At 39.2% G+C, this 16990-nt stretch overlaps 1 protein-coding gene and 1 non-coding gene across 6 annotated transcripts in view; one reads left to right on the top strand and one right to left on the bottom strand.

Annotated features, from left to right (window-relative positions):
- Positions 1-16990, bottom strand: part of TMCC1 (transmembrane and coiled-coil domain family 1) — a 249804-nt gene that overhangs the window by 162140 nt on the left and 70674 nt on the right. The window lies entirely within an intron of this gene.
- LOC117084638 lies at positions 11562-11664 on the top strand. Its single transcript, XR_004437558.1, has one exon. It is a non-coding gene; the product is annotated as a U6 spliceosomal RNA (small nuclear RNA).

The following is a 16990-nucleotide window of genomic DNA, read 5'->3' as shown; positions in this document are numbered from 1 at the left end:
AAACCCTGTCTCTACTAAAAATACAAAAAATTAGCTGGGCATGGTGGCGGGCGCCTGTAGTCCCAGCTACTCGGGAGTCTGAGGCAGGAGAATGGCGTGAACCCAGGAGGCGGAGTTTGCGGTAAACTGAGCTTGCGCCACTGCACTCCAGCCTGGGCGACAGAGCAAGACTCCATCTCAAAAAAAAAAAAAAAAAAAAAAAACTGGAAATTATATTAAATAAATCTACAGAAAGTTGTTCACAAAAAATAAAATTTAACGGCCGGGCGCGGTGGCTCAAGCCTGTAATCCCAGCACTTTGGGAGGCCGAGACGGGCGGATCACGAGGTCAGGAGATCGAGACCATCCTGGCTAATACGGTGAAACCCCGTCTCTACTAAAAAAAATACAAAAAACTAGCCGGGCGCGGTGGCGGGCGCCTGTAGTCCCAGCTACTCCGGAGGCTGAGGCAGGAGAATGGCGGGAACCCGGGAGGCGGAGCTTGCAGTGAGCTGAGATCCGGCCACTGCACTCCAGCCTGGGCGACAGAGCGAGACTCCGTCTCAAAAAAAATAAATAAATAAAATAAAATTTAAAATAGTAGATTCACAAGCAAGTAAAATGCTTCATACTCCTAAGTGTTGGAAAGCAGATGTGACTTTTAAATTCCTGGTTTTAATAATTCTCTGTAAGACTAAGGACCTAAACACATATCTGAAATAATATTAACTTCTTAATTTCATTTGTTCCTGTAGCTTACTGTTGGCCTAAAGCCACACAATTCAGCCTTCCTTTGTCAGGATGCATTTCAGAGCTTCCACCTGTAATTTTTAAAATGGTACTGTAACAATACAATATTGTGAAGCCACAGACAGTAAATGATAAGAGATACAAACTGATAGGAAGAAAAAAAATCTCCAGGGTGCAAAAGAAGAGAGAGAGGTAAAGACAGTATTTATAGAAAAACATTTACTTAAAGTACTGAAATCCTAGAAAAAAGAATGGCTTTTGATATTTTCCACCTGAACGTTAATGCATTTTTTTTTTTTTTTTTTTTGAGACGGAGTCTTGCTCTGCCGCCCAGGCTGGAGTGCAGTGGCCGGGTCTCAGCTCACTGCAAGCTCCGCCTCCTGGGTTTACGCCATTCTCCTGCCTCAGCCTCCCAAGCAGCTGGGACTACAGGCGCCCGCCATGTCGCCCGGCTAGTTTTTTTTGTATTTTTTAGTAGAGACGGGGTTTCACCATGTTAGCCAGGATGGTCTCGAGCTCCTGACCTCGTGATCCGCCCGTCTCGGCCTCCCAAAGTGCTGGGATTACAGGCTTGAGCCACCGCGCCCGGCCGTTAATGCATTTTGCAAACATTTTTTTCCCAGTTTCAGTGGTAGTCAATTCTTTTTTTCACCTCTTTTTAGGTAAATCCCACTGAAACAGTAGATTTAGTCTTGATGTGACAAAGCAAGTTACTCATCTAAATAAGGACTCTTATTTTATTTAGTTTTGCTGACTTTATTTAGAAAAACATTAGAGCTACAAATCCTCATAATGATGAAAACAACATGTGAAAGTCAAACTTGTCTTGAATTTCTGTACTAATCCACACATCTCCACACCCTAATGGAACAAAAGATACTGATACAGAACTATGAGCCAAAATCAGGCTGGTCGTGGTGGCTTACACTTGTAATTCCAGCACTTTGGGAGGTCAAGGCGGGAAGATGGTTTGAGCTCATAAGTTCAAGACCAGCCTGGGCAACATGGGAAAACCCCATTTCTACAAAAAACATACAAAAATTAGCTAGGCGTGGTAGCGGGCGCATGTAGTCCCAGCTACTAGGGAGGCTGACGTGGGAGAATCACTTAAACCCGGGAGGCAGGGGTTACATGTGAACCAAGATAGAACCACTGGGCAACAGAGTGAGACACTGTCTCCCCCCACAAAAAAAAAAAAAAAAAAAAAAAAAGCAAACATCAAGAGCCACATATCACATACTAGTATGTAGAACCAAAACAGGTAATTTACACTGTGGCCTAAATCCTTCTGAACTATAATTGGATCACAAAACCTTTATACCCATTCTCATAAAGCTAAACTTCTGACAACAGAAAACAGCTTGCATTTTATCTTTATGTACAGAAACTTAAGCAATTCACCCTATATCTTAAGGCTCAATGGGCAAACATTCCTAAGAAGAATATGTTTATCTCAAAAGTATTTATCTGCTTAAACTGAATTTGATTTTATGGTATAACTCATCACAAATTATATAATATAAAAACAATGTATGACAAGCAAGGAATATGGAAGGAAGCTTATCAAAGCAATGTTTCAACTCATAAGCAATCACATTTACAATAACAAAATTAGGTAAATTGTTTCCTTCAGGTTTTTTGCATTTTTATAAAAAACGATTCTATGGAGCAGAAAACCTGGATACTGTTCTTTCACCTAGAAGAATGCATAGCTGTGTCTTGAACATCTACAATTGTTGAAAACAAGTTTAATGTTATTGGAAAGCCTGTGGTGAGCTTAAGGCAGTAAACAGTGTTTAAGGCATTCTAGTCCTATCCTATGGTAAAATGGTTATTTAAATGTGCATTTGCACAGCTGCTTAACATATGAGTTTTTTAAATTAATAAACCAAGAGTATGCTCCCTAAGACTGTGGATATTCTTCTAATAAGCTTCTATATCACTAAAATTCTAAAACGTATTCCTCAGAGCATCCACATGGGGAAGGTTATACTGATCGGTTACTCTGATGCCCTATTCCACTGTTAAGCTTATAAAGAAATGCTCAGAAACAAATAGATCAGAATTAGGATGCTCACTTTCAAGGCCATTCATTTTATATATTTTTTATTTATTTTTAACTTTTTAGAGATAGGATATCACTCTGTTGCCCAGACTGGACTGTAGTGGCACAGTCAATAGCTCCCTGTAACCTCAACTCTTGGCCTCAAGTGATCCTCCTGCCTCAGTCTCCCAAGTAGCTTGTACCATACGTGTGTGCCACCACACCTGGCTATTTTTTTTTTTTTCTTGTAGAGACAGGGGTCTCACTATGTTGCCCAGGATGGTCTTGAACTTCTGGCTCAAGTGATCCTCCCACACCAGCCTCCCAAAGTGCTGGGATTAGGGTCCAACCATTTGAGAAAAGTGATCCTGAGATGGGAATTTTCTCAGCAAATCTTCAATAAATGCAAGACTATGCATTTTTTTAAAAAGAAATCAAGCTTTGGGCCAGGCGCAGTGGCTCATGCCTGTAATCCCAGCACTTTGGGAGGCTGAGGTGGGCAGATCACCTGAGGTCAGGGGTTCGAGCCCAGCCTGGCCAACATGGCGAAACCCTGTCTCTACCAAAAATACAAATATTAGCTGGGTGTGGTGGCATGAGCCTGTAATCCCAGCTACTTGGGAGGCTCAGGAAGGAGAATCGCTTGAACCCCGTAGGCGGAGGTTGCAATGAGCCCAGGTTGTACCACTGCACTCTAGCCTGGGTGACAGAGCAAGACTCTGCCTCAGGAAAAAAAAAAAAAAAGAAATCAAGTTTTGAGACTCTTAGATTCATTAGTATAGAAGGGTTTTTACCTTTGTGTTAACAATGAGAAAGCGGCCGGGCATGGTGGCTCAAGCCTGTAATCCCAGCACTTTGGGAGGCCGAGACGGGCGGATCACTAGGTCAGGAGATCGAGACCATCCTGGCTAACATGGTGAAACCCCGTCTCTACTAAAAAAATACAAAAAACTAGCCGGGCGAGGTGGCGGGCGCCTGTAGTCCCAGCTACCGGGAGGCTGAGGCAGGAGAATGGCGTAACCCAGGAGGTGGAGCTTGCAGTGAGCTGAGATCCGGCCACTGCACTCCAGCCTGGGCGACAGAGCAAGACTCCGTCTCAAAAAAATAAAAAAATAAAAAAATAAAAAAACAATGAGAAAAGGCCAGGTGCGGTGGCTCACTCCTGTAATCCCAGCACTTTGGGAAGCCGAGGCGGGCAGATCACCTGAGATGAGGAGATCAAGATCAGCCTGGCCAACACAGTGAAACTCCGTCTCTACTAAACATACAAAAATTAGCCAGACGTGGTGGCAGGCACCTGTAATCCCAGCTTCTCGGGAGGCTGAGGCAGGAGAATCACTTGAATCTGGGAGGTGGAGGTTGCAGGGAGATCGTGCCACTGCACTCCAGCCTAGGCAACAGAGCAAGACTGTCTCAAAAACAAAACAAACAAACAAACAAACAAAAAAGCCAATGAGAAAAAAACAGGGCATTATGTAAAAGAGGAAAGAAAAACACCATGACTATAACAAAGAAACTTAAGCTGGTACTCTGTAGGACTACAATCACATACACAATACACAAATCAAATCTCTGGTACTGAGATTTCACTTTTAATACCCCTGTTCAAGATACTTTATTGAAGAAGCTATAAATTTATTGCTGGTTTATCTTCACCTGCTGGATTTCACAAAACAAAAACCCCACCTCCCCCCAAAAAAGAAAAGGTAGAGACACTAAGGTTATTGTTTTTAAGTTGAGATAATTTTAAGCTTAAAAAGATGACGCATATTTAAGACTTAAATCTAAAATGAAAAACTACAAAAACCTTTGAAGATAACCTAGGAAATACCATCTGGACACAGGACCTGGCAAAGACTTCATAACAAAGATGCCAAAAGTGATTGCAACAAAACCAAAAATTAACAAATGGGACCCAATGAAACTAAAGAGCTTCTGCACAGCAGAGGAAACTATCAAAGAGTAAACAGCCCAGGGAAGGGGAGAAAATACTTGTAAATACTTGCAAACTACACATCCGATAAAGGTCTAATATTCAGAATCTATAAGGAACTTAAATCAGACAACCCTCACTAAAAAGTGGGCAAAGGACATGAACAGATACTTTTCAAAAGATAACATTCATGCAGCAAGACTTATGAAAAAATACTCAACATCACTAATCATTAGAGAAATGCAGATCTAAACCACAATAAGATACCATATCACACCAGTCAGAATGTCTATTATTAAAAAGTTAAAAAATAACAGATGTTGATGAGGTTGTGGAGAAAAGAGAACACTTACATACTGCTGGTGGGAAAGTAAATTAGTTCAGCCATTGTGGAAAGCAGTCTGACGACTTCTCAAAGAACTTAAAACAGAATTACCATTTAACCCAGCAATCCTATTATGTATATTCCCAAAGGAATATAAATAATTATTCCATAAAGACACATGCACATGTATGTTCACTGCAGCACTATTCACAATAGCAAAGACATGGAATCACCCTAAATGCCCATCAATGGTAGACTGGATAAAGAAAATGTGGTACATGTACACCACAGAATACTATGCAGCAATAAAAAAAAATGAGATCATGTCCTTATGGAGCTGGAGGCCATTATCCTATGCAAACTAACACACGAACAGAAAACCACATACCTCATGTTCTCACCTTTAAGAGGGAGTTAAACATTTAGTATGGACATAAAGAAGGGAACAACAGACACCAGGGCCTACTTGAGGGTGGAGAGTGGGAGGAGGGTGAGGATCGAAAAACTACTATTGGGTACTATGCTTATTACCCAGGTAATGAAATAATTTGTACCACAAATCCCTGCAACATGTAGTTTACCTATTTAACAAACCTACCCATGTACTCCTGAACCTAAAATAAAAGATAAAAAAAAAGAAAGATTGAGCTATTCCATTTCTACTGAAGAAGAGATTATTCTTAATGAAATAGTACTTATATGTGTCAGAGGAAATTTAACAATTTGAAAATATATTTACTAAGTTATCTGTGATAATAAACACTTTAATTGTTCATCCATTCTAAACTTGTCCTTAAGTTCTTTTTCCTTATTATTATTATTATTATTTTTTTTTGTATAATAAAGCAGGGTAAGTGATAAAAGTCCATTGTTGGAATAACTATTTATATATTTATTCTCCCAAAGAATTGAGTTATAGGTTTGCATTTCCTATGTGGAAATGGCTTGACAATCAGAAACCATCAAATTTCTAAAGACAGTAGGAGAAGACCTAAGCATAAGGTTATGATAAGATGCCAAACAATTTCCCAGTGTACTCCTGAACCAGATCTTCACTCACAGGCTAATTTTCCTGCAGTGTTTTAATTTTGAGTATTCATCCTGTGAATTCCTATTTAAAGTGACAGAATCTTTGTTTCTAATCTTTGTGATATAACATAAGTTGTCATCTCTTTAAAATAACTTGTTATGTTTGTTGTAAGCCTCATGGTAACCAAAATGCAAAAATCTGTAACAGATTCACTAAAAATAAAAAGCAATGAATTAAAACATACTACCAGAGAAAATCACTTAACCACAAAGATAACAGTAAATAAGGGATGAAAAGAGGAGTTACAAAACAACCAGAATATGCAATAAAATGGCAGTATTAAGCCCTTACTTATCAAAAGTAACACTGGTAAATGGACTCAATTCTCCAATTAAAAGGCATAAAGTGGCTGAATAGACAAAGAAGTAAGACCCACCTATATGCTGCCTACAAGAAATCCACTTCTCCTATGAAAATACACAATGAAAGTGAAGGGGTGGGGAAAATATAGTCTATGCAACTGGATTACAAAAAAGAGCAGGAGTAGCTATACTTAGACAAACTAGATTACGAATCAAAGACTATCGGAAAAGACAAAGGAGGTCACTATATAAAGATAAATTGGTCAATTCATGAAGCCGATGTAACAGTTATAAGTATCTATGTACCCAAAATCAGAGCTCCCAAGTACATGAAGTAAACATTAGTAGATCTAAAGGGAAAGACAGACTGATAAGACTGTAATACAATACTAGTAGAGAAAGTCAGCACCTCATTCTCAGTAATGGACAGATCATCCAGACAGAAAATCAACGAAGAGAGACCAAAGTTAAAGTAGACACTATACTTAATAGACCTAACTGACATTTATAGAACATTTCACCCAATTGCTGCAGAATACAAATTCTTTTCATCACCACAAGGGAACATTCTCCAGAAGAGACCATATCTTAAACAAATCTCAACAATTAAAAAAAAAAAGAAATCATATTAACTTTTCTGACCACAATGGAATATAAAGCTAGAAATAAGTAACATTCACAGCAACAGAAAAAAACTCTTAAATTTATATGGAACCACAGAAGACATTGAATAGCCAAAGCAATCCTGAGCAAAAAAAGCAAAATGGGAGGCATCATACTACCTGACTTCAAAACATACTATAAAGCAATAGTAAACATACCAGCACGGTACCGGCATAAAAACACACAGACCAATGGAACAGAATGGAAAACCCAGATATAAATCAACACATTTATAGCCAACCCAAGAACATACAATGGGTAAGAATAGTCTCTTTAATAAATGGTGCTGGGGAAAACGGACAACTACCTGCAGAAGAATGGAACTACACCCCTATCTCTGAACATATACAAAAATCAAATCAAAATGGATTAAAGACTTAAATCTAAGACTGGAAACTATGAAACTAGTAGAAGAAATCATTGGGGAAATGCTATAGGACATTGGTCTGGACAAGGATTTTCAGTGTAAGACCTCAAAAGCCCAGGTAACCAAAGCAAAAACAGACAAATGGGATTACATCATGCTAAAAAGTTTCTGCACAGCAAAGGAAACAACAAAGTGAAAAGACAACCCACAAAATGGGAGAAAATATTTACAAACTATCCATCTGACAAGGGATTAACAACCAGAATACATAAGGAACTCAAACAACTCAACAGCAAAACAAATCCAATTTTATAATGGGCAAAAGATCTGAATAGTCATTTCTCAAAAGATGGCACACAAATGGCCAACAGGTATATGAAAAAATGCTCAATATCACTAATCATTAGAGAAGTGCAATCAAAACCACAATGAGACATCACATCACCCCAGTTAGAATGGCTTTTATCAAAAAGACAGGGAATAACATGCTGGGGAGGATGTGGAGAAAGGGGATGTATACTGTTGGTAGAAATGTAAATTAGAACAGCCACTATGGAAACCTTCAAGGAAGTTCCTTTAAAAATTAAAAATAGAACTACCATATGACCCAGGAATTCTACTACTGGGTATATAGCCGAAAGAAAAGAAATCAAGGTATCAGACAGACATCTGCATTGCCATGTTTATTTGCAAGTGCTATTCACAATAGCCAAAACATGGAATCAATGTAACTGCTCATCAGTGGACAAATGAATAAAGAAAATGTGGCACACAAACACAATGAAATATTATAAAGCCATAAAGAAGAATGAAATCCTTTCATTTGCAGCAACATGGATGGAAATGGAGCTCATTTTGTAAGTGAAATAAGCCAAGCAAGATAAATATCACATGCTGTCATTCATACGTGGGAGCTAAAAAGTAGTGGATCTCATGAAAATAAAGAGTAGCCTGGTGGTTACCAGAGGCTGGGAAAGGTAAAGGAGAGGGAGAAGGAGAAAGGTTGATTAATGGGTACAAATAAACGGGGTCTGATAGAAGAAATAAGACCTAATGTTTGATAGATCAGTAGGGTGATTATAGAAGATAACAATTCAAATGTTTCTAGCATAAAGACAAGGCCAGGCATAATAGCTCATGCTTGTAATCCCAACACTTTAGGAGGCTGAGATGGGAGGATTGCTTGAGCCCAGGAGTTTGAGATCAGCCTGGTCAACATACCAAGACCCCATTTCTACAAAAAATAAAAATAAAAATAAGCCAGGTGTGATGGTGCACACCCGTAGTCCCAGCTACGAGGGAGGGTGAGGCACGAGGATTGCTTGAGCCAGGAATTTGAGGCGGCAGTGAGCTACGATTGCACCACTGCACTCCAACCTGGGCAACAGAGCGTGAGCCTGTCTAAAAAGAAAAAAGAAAAAGACAAGACAAATATTTAAGGTGACAGATATCCCAATTACATTGATTTGATCTTTATAAGTTATATAAATGTATTAAATGATCACATGTACCCCCAAAATATGTAAATTATATATCAATTTTAAAAGATAAAATTTAAATTAAAAAAAAGGCAAGCACATTTGAATCACATTTCCGGGGCACAGTGTCAACTGTCATTTAAAACCAAAACAACGTCATTGACCAAAGTAAAAATCTTTGTTTTTCACCCATAAGAGTCGGCCGGGTGTGGTGGCCCATGTCTCTAATTCTAGCATTTTGTGAGGCTGAGGTGGGAGGATTGCTTTAGCCCAGGAGGTCAAGGCTGCAGTGAGCCGTGATCACACTACTGCACTCTACCCTGGGCAACAAAGAAAGACCCTGTCTCAATCAATTAATAAAATCTGTGAACTTTAAGATCATGAAATTACCAAATCAAAAAATCTGACAGAAAAGAATATTTACTATCTTATTATCCAAAAGGAAATAAACTGCTAACAAGACTCCTAGGCCCTTAGTGACTATCCCACATCTTCATATTTTGATTTTCAGAGTGGCTGAAATTTCTATTAAGCTGTGAATTTTTGTTTTTTTTTAGATGGAGTCTCACTCTGTCACCCAGACTGGAGTGCAGTGGTGAGATCTCTGCTCACTGCAACCTCCACCTTCTGGGTTCAAGTGATTCTCGTGCCTCATCCTCCCAAGGAGCTGGAATTACAGGCGTGCACCACCACGCCCAGCTATTTTTTGTTTTTGGAGCTGGAGTCTTGCTCTGTCACCCAGGTTGGAGTGCAGTGGCGCAATCTTGGCTCACTGCAACCTCTGCCTCCCAAGTTCAAGCAATTCTCCTGCTTTAGCCTCTGGAGTAGCAGGGACCACAGGCGTGTGCCACGCCCGATTAATTTTTGTATTTTTAGTAGAGACGGGTTTTCGCCATGTTGGCCAGGCTGGTCTCAAACTCCTGACCTCAGGTGATCCACCTACCTCGGCCTCCCAAATTGCTGGGATTACAGGCGTGAGCCACCGTGCCCGGCCTTTTTTACATTGTTAGTGGAGATAGGGTTTCACCATGTTGGCAAGCTGGTCTTGAATTCCCAACATCAAGTGATCCGCCCATCTCAGCATCCCAAAGTGCTGGGATCACGGTGTGAGCCCCAGCACCTGGCTGGGAATTATTTTTTAAGAAGGAAAAAAAAAAAATACAAAACTTCTTTAAATTTCTGTGATCAGCAGACATCAGTTGTAAAGAAACTTTTAAAGAAAAAGTTTTTTTTTGGTTTTTTTTTTTTTTTTGAGACGGAGTCTGGCCCTGTCGCCCAGGCTGGAGTGCAGTGGCCGGATCTTAGCTCACTGCAAGCTCCGCCTCCTGGGTTTATGCCATTCTCCTGCCTCAGCCTCCTGAGTAGCTGGGGCTACAGGCGCCCGCCACCTCGCCCGGCTAGTTTTTTGCATTTTTTAGTAGAGACGGGGTTTCACCGTGTTAGCCAGGATGGTCTCGATCTCCTGACCTAGTGATCCGCCCGTCTCGGCCTCCCAAAGTGCTGGGATTACAGGCTTGAGCCACCATGCCTGGCCAAGAAAAGTTTTAAAGAAAACTTTTTGCAAAACAAACTGAGCACTGATTAAAAAAACAAAGATATCTGAAGGGCTAATAAATGACTGAATTCTTCAATATGCCACAACTCTTAATTATTCTGAAGAATATGGCTATACATTAAATAAATAATACTACAAATACAAAGTAAGAAAAATTAGGAGCTGAAGCACGTGGTATCAGGGTTGGGAAATGATGTAGGTGACATTTGGTTCATCTCTAACACCAATTTAAAAGAAGGCAGAAGTTGAGGCTGGTACAAGTGCAGTAGTGCTTACAACTAATTGATCACAACCAGTGACAGATTTCTTTGTTCCTTCTCCAGGCCAAACAGTTCACTTGACTACCTAAGATGAAATGAAATAAAATGTAGAATGTGAAAGGTTCTCATTCTTTTTCTTTCGAGACGGAGTCTCACTCTGTCACCCAGGCTAGAGTGCAATGACCCGATCTCGGCTCACTGCAACCTCCGCCTCCCGGGTTCAAGTGATTCTCCTGCCTCAGCCTCCTGAGAGCTGGGATTACAGGTGCGCATCACACGCCAGGCTAATTTTTTAATTTTTAGTAGAGACAGGGTTTCACCATGTTGGCCAGGCTGGTCTCAAACTCCTGACCTCAGATGATCCGCCCGCCTCGGCCTCCCAAAGTGCTGGGATTACAGGTGTGAAGGGTTCTCCTTCTTATAAGTAAATATATTAGAAATTAGAGGTTAAGTTCTCTAGAAAAAGTCTTTTTTCTAACAGTCTCAAAATGACTAAGCATCTGTATTATTTTACTGCCTGTAAAAATTTCAATTACTCTGAATTAAACTCTACAACTTTCGCCAAATAAAAATTAAAGATGAAAGGTAAGTCAGATCAAAAAAATAAAAAACAATTTCAAACTGGAGTTGTGTTGAACATAAGCATATAATACTTCAGAATTAGGAAAGGTCTATTCACTACTGTAATCAGATCTGGGCACTGTGTTCTGTTCTGGAGACTAGAATTTAAGGGGAATACTGAAGAATGGGAACAGTTAGAGTTGATGGACCAGTATGACTAAGTACTCAAAATTATGATGTGAATGAATAACTTGGGGCTTGTTTCAGCAGCCCATATACTAAAATTGGAATACAAAGAAGATTATAACGGCTTCTGAAGAGGATGACAAAAAAACTTGTGAAGCACTCCATGTTTTTTATGGACATTGGGGTCCTTAGTGAATTGTTGAAACCACAAATTTAATGGCGTGTGCCACCAAACCCAGCTAAGAATCTACTTGACGTCAAGTTTCCCAGTGGAACCCAGGGAGGCTACAGATTCATTTACTGTCCCAAGGAACCTCAGAATCTCTTACCTAGAAGGTGTTTATGCCATTCCTTAGATGAGCCTTCTCCTTGAACTATCTACTTTAGGCCTTGAAAACGGCTACTAGATTATTCTTGGCAAGACCTACAGTAGCAGAGAGCAGTGGTCAAAAGCATGACCCTTAGAGCTAGAAAGACTTGGTTCTGATATCCATTACAAACTTCTTCCCAATTGTGTGAACATGGTAAGTCATTCCAATTTCACCTTGTTTCTTCACTTATAAAAATAGAGATAGTAATACTTCACAGTACAGTTGTTTGTAGTGAGGATTCACTACTGCATCCCAAACACTTAAAATGCCTGGATCAAAAAATGTTAAATTAAAAAAATAAAAAAGAATATCCCAAGGACTAGGGATTATCAGTCTGGAGAAGGGATTATTCAGGAAGAGACACAATGTGAAGGCAATTCGTGCCTGCAGAGGCATTACATATTCTGATTGGCCCTAACTGGAGAAATATAGGGTACCAGATTCAGCTTAACACATTAGATTTGTCTAACAGAGGCACAAGTAGAATAGGCTGCTTCGGGAGATTCTGAGAGGTCAGACAACCGTTTAGGGAGAATGTTAGGGAGCTATACATGAAACGACTGTAGAAATCTCTCCCAATCTGAGATTTGCGTTAAAGAAGGCTCAAAAGGAAAAGTGGAACTTTCTTAGGACAATGCTCCAGCACTCTTATCTTACCCTTCCCAGATGGTTATAGCAAGTTGGCAGGAAAAAAACAAACAACAGAATTTAAAACAATCAATGCTATTAACCACCAGATTACAGGCCAGTAAGACGGCATGGAAGCAAAGATAAACCTCTCACTTCCTACTTTTAAGCACTGTTTGGAGCTTAGTAAGACGTGGTAACTTCCAGCAATTTCATTGTGGCCTTTTGATAGTACATAAGGAAAGCAGTGGGAAACTTACTTTTTTCTTTCATCTAAATTTCTACTTTAAGAGTTAATTACGAAGCCTCAAATCTTGCTTCAATTTCAACTGAGACCAACTGTTCAAGTTTTTTTCTTATGTGTTTTAGGAAAATTACTTGGCAGATTACCAACTTTTTGACAGTCTGTAACATTCTAAGATCTATATTCTCTGCCTTTATATTACACTCCCCACACTAAGTACATGATAAAAGCTATCAATATTGAGGCATCTGTGCTGTAGATGTGTAGATGTAGATGTAGATGTGTAGATGTGCAAAGAGCTTAGACTCAGCCATGTACTAGCTCTCTGGTCTTAGGCAGGTTTTAAATTTTTCCCTAAGCACTAATTACTTTTTTTTTTTTTTTTAAGATATCGACCTGCCCCAAAACACTCACATGCAAATTAAACCGCAAAGTATACATGGAAAGAGTCTTACATACTTTAGACACTTAAGTATTTGTTAAGAATGATCTGATATAATGGTATCAAAACAAATTCACTTCAACAAAATTCTTGCAAAGAATACTATCGACTACATGGAAAAGATTTCCAATTAAAGTTCATTTCATGAGTTCATTAAAATTCAGCATTTCCAGGGCAGGTTTCTTGGTGTCTTAAGGCAGTAAGATAACAGATGGCTGGTTCTCATCGTCATCACTCTTTCTTACTATAACTCTGCAATATTTTATGTCGTTAATAAGAAACTTTAATGGGCCCTATTTTCCACCCCACCCTCAACCTCACAATACAGAAATAACTCCATGAAGACTATTTAACCAGCCATCTCACTAAATATAAGAGTCCTTGGCCAAATGCAGTGGCTCACACCTGTAATCCCAGCACTTTGGGAGGCTGAGGCGGGTGGATGACTTGAGCCCAGGAGTTCAAGATCAGCCCGGGCAACACCGCAAAACTCCTCGACAAAAAAAGACAAAAATTAGCTGGGTGCAGTGGCACCCACCTGTGGTCCCAGTTACTTGAAGAGGCTGAGGTGGGTGGTCACTTGAGGCTGCAGTTAGCTGTGATCACACCACTACACTCCAGCCTGGGTGACAGAGTGAGACTCTGTCTCAAATATAAATACATATATTTATATATATTTATGAGGCCTTATTTTTTAGGCATTGTAAATAACTATTTTGTTATTATTTTGTTTAGACATCTGAGAATCCAGGATGTCACTGCTCATATTTTAATGATGAATGGAATTAAAATAACTTCAGAGAATCATTTCAGTATTTGATATCCATTGTTACCCAACTGGAAATGATGGCAAAAGTTGTTTAACATAAGAGGCAGGCATGGTGGCGCATGCCTATAGTCCTAGCTACTCAACAGACTGAGGTGGGAAAATCCCTTGAGCCCAGAAGTTCGAGATTGCAACAAGCCATGACTGCACCATTGCACTCTAGCCTGGGCATTAGAGCGAGACTCCAACCCCAACTCAAAAAAATACATAATAACATAAGAAAACAAACAGAGGTAGTGATGAAATCAGTCTTTGTCACTGCTCTTAGATTTCTGCCTTCATTCAAACAAGCTGATCTAGCGACCAATCTTTGAAAAAAGGAAAAACTTTCCTTTCCCCTTTTCTTATTTCCTGCTTGAAAGAACTGGTGTTCTTCAACTCTCTGGCATTCTTCAATTCTCTGGCCTGCTCAACCAGGTAAAGAGGCAAGAATGCTGAACACAGAACAAGAGGGAACCCAGGGATCTGGTCCTGGCATCACTCATAATTAACTGTATAACTTCAGGAAGGTTTTTAACATCTCTGGACCTGTAAAATCAGGAGTTTGATTAGAATTAATCAAAGTAGCTTAATAGGCCTAACAGTCTATGAGTCTCGTAGTCACTTGGCAGCAGCCAGCGATCTACTGACTAGAAATCATTTGTGGTGCAAGGGACTCATTTTGCAACTCAAAATTTCTGAATTCTTAGCTTCCTCATTATTACAATTTTGAAATCTGAGTCAGGGTTTCTTATCCCCAATAAGATGTTACTATGACAAAATAAAAAGATTTGTCGTAACTTTTATTTTTAAAATAAAACATTTTAGGCCAGCGCAGTGGCTCATGCCTGTAATCCCAGCACTTTGAGAGGCTGAGGCAGGTGGATCATTTGAGGTCGGGAATTCAAGACCAGCCTGACAAACACGGTGAAACCCCATCTCTACTAAAAATACAAAAATTAGCCAGGCGTGGTGATGTGTGCCTGTAATCTCAGCTCCTCGGGAAGCTGAGGCAGGAGAATTGCTTGAACCCGGGAGGTGGAAGTGGAAGTGAGCAGAGATCATACCACTGCACTCCAGCCTGGGCAACAAGAGTGAAACTCTGTCTCAAACAAAACAAAACAAAAATAACATTTTATATATTTAAAATTTGGTTTAGAAACATATTCTCAAAGTCGATGTATATATGAAGTGAGAGACACATATTAACGCATAACGTATATTAATTGTGACCCTGAAGTACAAAAGTTCAAAAATAAAATCTAGCCTGCTCACACTGACCAACAGGATCATAGGCTATGATAATGTAACATTAAAATAGGTCGATTTTTTAACAAACACCTACTTAGCTCAACATTGTGCTAACTTGCCAAAGTTGCCTTTCTTGAGAAAAAATGCTGTACAGAGATCCCTGGAAAAAAAAACAAAAACAAAAACAGTCTGCTCTAGTAATTACCTTACACAAAACACAATCTTGGCCTATCCCTCTGTCTATCAATCTATCTATAACTCTTTGGAAGCAAGACTTTATATCAGTGTTCTGGATAAACCAAAGAGTAGTAGACTTTGGATACTAAAAATCTCCTCCTCTACTCCTAAGATTCAAAGCTATTGATAAAGTACTCAAATCTCTGATGAATATAAGGGGAAAGCAGAAATTAGGTCACACGCTATATGCCTTTAGGAGTCTGATTACCCTAAAGCTTGTGACCATTTTGTTGTATAAAGGAAAAAGAGGTTAAAGAGCTAACTCTGCTCTCCATTATGTGGAGCCTTCATCATAAAGGGCTCTGAACAGAAAGAAAGAAACTCAGACTTAAAAAAACAAACTCTTTGGCTGGGCGCGGTGGCTCATGCCTGTAATCCCAGCACTTTGGGAGGCTGAGGCAGGTGGATCACTTGAACCTGGGAGGTGGAGGTTGCAGTGAGCAGAGATCATGCCGCTGCACTCCAGCCTGGGTGACAGAGCACGACTCTGTCAAAAAAAAAAAAAAAAACCCAACCAACCAACCAAACAAAAACAAACTTTAAGAAGCATCCCTATGATATTACACTTTGCATAAAAAATTTACCAAGGTTAGGAACACTTAGCTTATCTGTACCTTCACTTTTACTCTTATAAGAACTGTATTTGATGCCCACATGAGATCATTAAGGATAATAAAAATATCTTTGAGGCCAATGAATACATATTTATATTAAAGGAAACTCAGTATTGGGGGAAAGGACGTAGCCATAAACATTTTGGCCTTCAGAAGTAGGGTCAACAAACCTATAAGTTACTTGTTTTGGCAATCAAATTTTGTTATGTAAAGCATCTTTAAGGGAGAACAATTAGAAAGCCAAAATACATCTTCATCTCTAACTTATGCCCACTTTTCCAGTTCTATATTATTAAAGGAACTGGAAATACATTAATGTCTTATATAATTATAATTTTATTATAATGTTATAATAATTATTATTATAATTTCATTATATAAGACATTCTCTTGATAGTAGGTGTCAGCCACCCAACTGAAACTAAATGGTTTTCTTTAAAAAATACAATTTTTCAACTCTTTAGTGGAAATGGACAGTATTTTCTGATTCTCCCAAGCAAATTTCAGATTTTAAAATTTTTTATTCTAACATTGTTATCAAATCCTACCTGTTCTTCTATTGTCCATTCCACTTCCACAATTATCAATTCAGCTCAATATTTATAAGAGCACTATCACTATTTAATAGTCACTGTGCTCAAGTTAGCCCATATCCTAATGACTTCCTGTACTAATTAACTTTTCACCCTGGGTTAATCAATGTCCTGTCAGGCATCCATCCTCTCACTTCCACCTACCAATCCTCGCCTAGGGCACCACCTGGTGGTCAACAACAGGAATTATCCTTTTCCCCACTTCATTTCTTCCCCACTGGGAGAAGAGTAGTACACCTGCCTTACTAGTTTTGCTTATAGTAAGTTCAACTAATTCAAACTTAGAAATCTTTTTATTTGAACACATACATCT

This window comes from Trachypithecus francoisi, unplaced genomic scaffold (genome assembly GCF_009764315.1).
Source record: "Trachypithecus francoisi isolate TF-2019V2 unplaced genomic scaffold, Tfra_2.0 Lachesis_group0, whole genome shotgun sequence".
NCBI lineage: Eukaryota > Metazoa > Chordata > Mammalia > Primates > Cercopithecidae > Trachypithecus > Trachypithecus francoisi.
Note: the sequence above shows the minus strand (reverse complement) of the source record. Positions and strands in the feature narration are given on the sequence as shown.